The following is a 6,941-nucleotide window of genomic DNA, read 5'->3' as shown; positions in this document are numbered from 1 at the left end:
ATTATGCAGACAGGAGGTAACGTTCCTAGGATATACCCTACGTGATGGCAAACGATGGCTGACGGAGGCTCGGAAAAAAAGTAGTTGCCCAAATCCCGCCACCAACAACACGGCGACAGCTGCGTGAGTTCCTGGGAACAGCAGGGTTTTGCCGTTTATGGATTCCGGGTTTTGCCAACCTGGCAGCACCTCTATACCATCTCACAAAGGAAGATGCAGCATTTGAATGGACTCCTGATTGCCAACAAGCCTTCGATGCAATCAAGACGGCCCTGCTGTCCGCCCCAGCGCTGGCTCTACCTGATGTGAGTAAGCCATTCACTTTATTTTTGGAAGAAAGAGGCGGGGTGGCCAGAGGCGTCTTAACCCAAACACTTGGGCCGTGGAAAAGACCGGTTGCCTACTTATCAAAGAAATTGGACACAGTAGCCAGTGGCTGGCCCAAGTGCCTTAGGGCAATTGCAGCCGCGGCCCTTTTGGTAAAAGATGCTGACAAAATCTCCCTTGGGCAAAAGCTAACTATAGTAGCCCCACATGCACTGGAAAGCATCATCCGCCAGCCTCCGGACCGGTGGCTCTCAAACGCAAGAATTACACACTATCAAAGTATTCTGCTAGACAAAGACAGAATTCATATCGGAGTACCCGCCACCTTAAACCCGGCCACTCTGCTGCCTGAAGAAGAAGCAGAGCCGGTACTGCACAAATGCCAAGACATACTGGCTGAGGAAAGCAGTACCAGAAAAGATCTCCAGGACCAGCCGTTAAAGCAGTCAGATGTGATATGGTTTACAGACGGGAGCAGTTTTGTAAAAGGAGGAGAAAGAAGAGCCGGAGCAGCAGTAGTAAGCAATCGTAAAGTGGTTTGGGCCCAACGGCTGCCAGATGGAACTTCTGCTCAGCGGGCAGAACTAATTGCATTAAGAAAAGCTTTAAAATTAGCAAAGGGGAAGAAAGCCACCATCTACACAGATAGTCGGTATGCTTTTGGAACCGCCCACGTCCATGGCATAATTTATCAAAGACGAGGGCTACTGACTTCAGCGGGAAAGGACATTAAAAATAAAAAGGAAATACTGGAATTATTATCTGCCCTTCAACTCCCCAAAGAACTGGCCATCGTTCACTGCCCCGGACATCAAAAAGGAAATGGAGCAGTAGCAGCAGGGAACCGAAAAGCAGATGCAGAGGCAAAGGCTGCAGCTGAGGGACTACTGCCCTGCCCCGTCGCAGGACCAAGGCCACTTCAGGAGGAGGCATTAGTATGGGTCAGAGAAGACATCCCTATACCTCCACTCAAGCCGGAGTGGAAAACTACAAAAATTGCTGAACTAGATCCGGAAGAAATAGAAGAGCCTGACCCAGAGGCAAGAAGGTTGTTGCCACTCAAGGAAGTACCTAGACAAGAGAAAACTTCAAGAATTCAAGAGTACCTAAAAACACTCCATCGCCTCACCCACCTAGGGCCCAGGAAAATGTTAGAAATTGCAAGAGACTGGCTGGGGGACACGCGCCCCGAGGAAATAAAAAGACTTGCAGAACAAGTTGTTAAGTCGTGCCAGCCATGTCAGCTGGTAAATGCCTACCCTGGAAGAATCAAAATGGGAAAACGATTAAGAGGAACACGACCTGGACAGCACTGGGAGATTGACTTCACCGAGATCAAGCCCACCAAATATGGACTGAAATACCTATTAGTTTTTGTGGACACTTTTTCCGGCTGGGTAGAAGCCTACCCCTGTAAAAATGAAACTGCGCAAATGGTATCTAAGAAAATTCTAGATGATATTTTCCCCAGGTTCGGACTTCCCCAGGTAATCGGGTCCGATAACGGACCTGCTTTCGTGGCCCAGGTAAGTCAGGGATTGGCCAGGGCTCTGGGAATCAATTGGAAGCTACATTGTGCCTATCATCCCCACAGCTCAGGACAGGTAGAGCGTATGAATAGAACTATTAAGGAGACTTTAACTAAATTATCTCTAGAGACTGGCGTAAGTGACTGGATTTCCCTCCTCCCTTCAGCCCTTTTCCGGGCTCGAAACACCCCTCTCCCCTCCCAGTGTAGTTTAACCCCTTTTGAAATCCTATATGGGGCTCCTCCCCCAGTAAAAGTTATAACTGATACTTATGAACCTTCTCTTGCTTCCTCTTCCCCCTTGACTGCCCGACTGGCTGCTGTCACCACGCTGCAAAAGTGCATCTGGAAAAATCTTCAGCAGGCATACGAGCCCGGGGACCTGACAGTACCACACAACTACAAGCCAGGAGACTCAGTCCTCGTGCGGCGACATCGTGCTCTAACACTAGAACCCAGGTGGAAGGGACCGTATGTTGTCCTCCTCACGACCCCTACTGCAGTTAAGGTAGACGGTATTGCGGCGTGGATACACGCCTCACATTTAAAGCCAGCACCAATAGAATTTAATCAGAATGAGTGGGAAGTGGAGCGAGCAGAAAACCCGCTCAAAATCCGGCTTAAACGCCAGCAAACTGCTCCTCCTGCCTCAACTCCTGTGGTTACTTCTAATGCCCCCAGTCTTAGGAGGGTTTGATCGGCCAGTGGAACACCAAAAGCTGTTAAGGACTCTCTACGGTAACCCCTGTGACTGCCCCGGAGGTCATCAGTTCAAACCTGAGTACCGAGCTACACAGGCAGTCGACTGTGGCACTAAAACGGCCTATCTCCAGCTCAAGCCATCAGCTTCCACAGGTGAAATCAAGGCTCAGTGGGTATGTAAGCAAAAACCCCAACCCCTTCCCCCGGACACGAAAGGAACCTGCCCCCCAGGATGTGTAGAGCTAACTCAGGTACACTCACGGTGCTATAAAACCTATCAGCAGTGCGTTAAAAATGGCTAACTCTACCTGGTGGCGAAACTAACTGATACCTACAAGGGGAGCACTGGAGGTGAATGGGGTCCTGAAACTTTTAAAACTCCATACGGGGCAGCACATTGTCTAGCAAATATTGGAGATGTGGTCTGCTGGCCTCTAAAAGCCCCTTTACATATATCAGATGGGGGAGGGCCCACAGATCAAGAAAAAGAAAAGGAAGCCATAGAATGGGCCGAAAAGGAAGTTTATAACCTAATGCCAAACTGGCCCAAGCACCCCTCCCTTCAAGCTAGGGTGCTAAATGAGGATCTGGATTCAAATATACACGACATTCTAAAGTACACTCACAAGCTCTTAAATCAAACCAACCCAGGCTTAGCGGCTGACTGCTGGCTATGCATGAAAATGAGTAACGATTGGCCATTAGCAATACCTGTGCCTAAACCAAATATAAGTAGCTTTTCAAACTGCACCTATACCAAGCCCTTTAAGGTAATCCCTCAGGAATTTGACTCCTCCACTTGCTATGTTAGAAATTACTCACTAACCATAGATTTAGGGCAAGTACCAACAACAAGGTGCTCTAACATCTCCGAAGTCTCTTTGGACTTGGGATGCCTCCCCCCAGGACAGGTCTGGGTCTGTGGAGGAAATTTGGCTTATCCAGTGTTACCCAGAAATAGCACAGGCATTTGTGCACCTGCCTTCCTGCTACCCAACATTGATGTTCTCCCAGGAACTGAACCAGTCCCTCTTCCCAGCATAGACCTCCTGGGAGGACACCGAACTCGTAGGGCTGTAGTATTACTACCCCTGCTGGCTGCGTTAGGGGTGGTCGGAGGATTAGGAATGGGAGCTGCAGGGTTAGGAGTTTCATTGGACCGGTATAATAAGTTATCTGATCGACTGGCCTCAGACATCCGGCAGGTTTACAAGTCTATCCAGGACCTACAAGACCAGCATGACTCACTCGCCCGGGTGGTCCTGCAAAATCGGAGGGGACTGGACTTAATCCTAGCCGAGAAAGGAGGATTGTGTGTAGCTTTACAAGAAGAATGTTGCTTTTATGTTAATAAATCCGGAATAGTACGAGACAGAATAAAGAAACACCAGGAAGAATTAGCAAAGCGAAGGGAGGAACTCTATGATCAACCGTTATGGTCTCTATGGGGAGGAATCCTCCCCTACCTCCTGCCTCTACTTGGTCCACTGCTAAGTGTACTCTTAGTAGTTGCAGTAGGACCCTGTATCGTAAACAGAGTTGTAACTTTTATCCGCACTCAAGTGGGGGAAGTTAAGCTAATGGTGCTAAGACAGCAATATCAGGAAGTACCCACAAAACTCTGAGTAACCACTTGCTGCACCTTGAACTTAACCCCTGAAACCAACTCCGCCCCACCTCAGCAGGAAGTAGTTACAGAAGAGAAACCGTCTGCCCAAAATCCCTTCAATGTTCTTGGCTAGCAGTGGTTACTTCGGTTACTTCTGTGTTAATTCTAAGATTAGAATTATTAACAAGAAGGAGTGGGAAATGAAAGAAGTGAAAAACATATTTTCCCCTACACATTCCTGATGGGAGTTGTCTGTCTCTTTCTCATGCAATGCAATGTTCCCCCCTCACCCTCCCCTCTGTGTTAACTACCTGCTTGTCTTTTATCTACTGAGTTACAGGTGCTGATCCATTTGCTGGCTCCCCATGGTTTTACAGACCTTGCATTAATTATCCTGAAGACATCTTGGAGACTTAATGTCTGGATCCCGCTCACTTGGAGACTTGAAGTCTGGACCCTACTCACACCTACCCCCAAAACCTCCGGATTCCCCCATATCAAAGCCCATTCCTGTTTCCTCTGTAAAAATAACACAGCCCACCTGAAAACTGTATAAAAACCCCTTGATTTCAGACCTTGGGGTTCGCAACCTCTGCTCTGCTCTGAGCATGTTTCGAACCTCTGATCGATCAGATTAAACTTGGAACTTGCCTGCAATTTGCTGAGCACGTGCCTTTTTCACTATTCTGTGCTGGGCAACTGGGGGGTCGGGTCGTCCGGATTTTTCACCTTCTCGTCTTAGAGCTGGTGCTGCCAGGGAGTCCTAGGTACTCTGACGAGGTTCCTACTCATGCACCTAAAATTAGAAAGAAATAGGGAAAAAAAAAAAAAGATAGAAAAAGAGAAGAGATAGCTTGCTTCCTCCGATGGCCCGCCCCATGTTGGGCGTCAATCTGCTGCAGAAGGGTTAGTTTTGCTAAGCAGAACCTTCATGGGGTCCAGGAACGTTTCATGGAGAGAGAAGCGTGAGCACGAGTGGACGAATATGAAATATGAAATAAATGAGACCACACAAATACATTGTATGGGGACCCTCGCCCAAGTGACGAAAGACAAATTTATTTTTCAGCCGATGACATTTTATAAGGACAGACTCTGGTATGCAAGGTGTCTTCAAAGAGCAGGAGAGCAGTACAATGGGAAAACAGACCTTAAATTTACATATTAAAAGACTGTTCTTCAGTTGAGAAAGAACTCTGCTGGAGGGCAGTGAAACCTGAGCCAGGGATGTTTTTGGTTTAGCAAAAAGCAGGTTTTTCAAAAAACCAGGTGAGAGACAGAGATATTTATGATGTTATGTAGTAGCCGGAAAATAGATTTTAGGGGGGGGCAGAAATAATTGTTTACCATCATAAAGCTAGACTCAGAAAAACAAGCTGTTGGTGCCAGGTTATATGAACTAGCTAGCAGGGAACTTTTGGCGGGCTTTTGGCACTGACATTACTTTGTCTGTAGGAAAGCTGAGGCTGGATTTCTATAGTGGCCAAATAGAGAGAAAAATGTAGTGTTACAGCCATGTTGGAATTACTGCCAATGATCCATGCAAAGGGTCAAATGATTGACTTCGCTAAGCGGGCCTTTTGGCAAATAATTCTTTTAGAGAAAAGGCACTGCACCAGGGAAGGAAAAAAACCACATCTGGTGCGTGCTTTCCTTAAATGGGAAGTAACAACTATATGGAAACCCCTGTGACTGCAGGGGGCGGGGGCTATCAACTCAACAGTAGGCTTTTGTACACTCGGTAAGTAGACTGTGGAACTAGAACTGCTTACCTCCAGTCCCCTACTTCTTCCCATGTGTGTGTGTGTTGGGGGGGGGGGGAGCCAGAATGTGTTTTTAAAGCAAATCCTCAGCCTCTGCCTCCCTCTTCGGGGGGTGGGGGGAACAATGCCCTGCTGGATGTGTGGAGCTTGATCAAGTTCACTCCCAGTGCTATAGGGAATATCGAGAGTGTACCAAAAATAACAAGGCATATCTGGTGGCTAAGCTCACTGATACTTACAAGGAGACCATGGGAGGGGAATGGACAGTTGATAGCCATAAGTCTCCCTGTGGAGCCACGTATGAGGATGGGGGAAAATTTGCCTCTGGCTGTTCCTGTCCGACTAAGTAATCTAACCTTTGCTTCTTTTAGTTGTACTTATGTCAAACCCTTTAAGGTATTCCCTTTTAGTTTTGAATCTTCTGTTTGCTATTTGCATAATGGCACCAAATCTGTAGACCTGGGTCAGGTAGGAGCCGCTCAGTGCTCAGAAATCCTACCTGCCCTCAGAGCCCACTAGGGTGCTTACCTTTGGGACGGGTATGAATATGTGGGGGAGATTTGGCTTACTCACTTTTACCCCAAAACTGGACTGGAATTTGTGCCCCAGCATTAGTACTACCCAACATTGACATCATCCCAGGGACAGAACCCATCCCTCTGCCTAGCATAGATCTCTTAGGTGGCACCCGTCGGTCTCGGCGAGCCATGGTGTTCCTGCCCCTACTGGTAGGACTCAGGTTAGCAGGTGGATTGGCAACTGAGGGAGCAGGGCTAGCAATATAAATAGACAGGTATAACAGGCTCTCACAACAGTTAATTTTAGATGTGGAGATGTCTGAATCTATTACAACACTACTAACCTGTCACTGCACATAACATGATGTCTCCATTATCAAGGTAAACTACACCAGATGTATCTAATGGCTTTCCTGGTGTAGTGCCTAATCCCCCCCCCAAGAAATATATTAGCCAGATGGCCCGTTGGAGAAGTCAATCAAAACCCCTGCGTG

This window comes from Suncus etruscus, chromosome 12 (genome assembly GCF_024139225.1).
Source record: "Suncus etruscus isolate mSunEtr1 chromosome 12, mSunEtr1.pri.cur, whole genome shotgun sequence".
Classification (NCBI taxonomy): Eukaryota; Metazoa; Chordata; class Mammalia; order Eulipotyphla; family Soricidae; genus Suncus; species Suncus etruscus.
The sequence above is the reverse complement of the archived record's forward strand: the minus strand, read 5'-3'. Positions refer to the sequence as shown.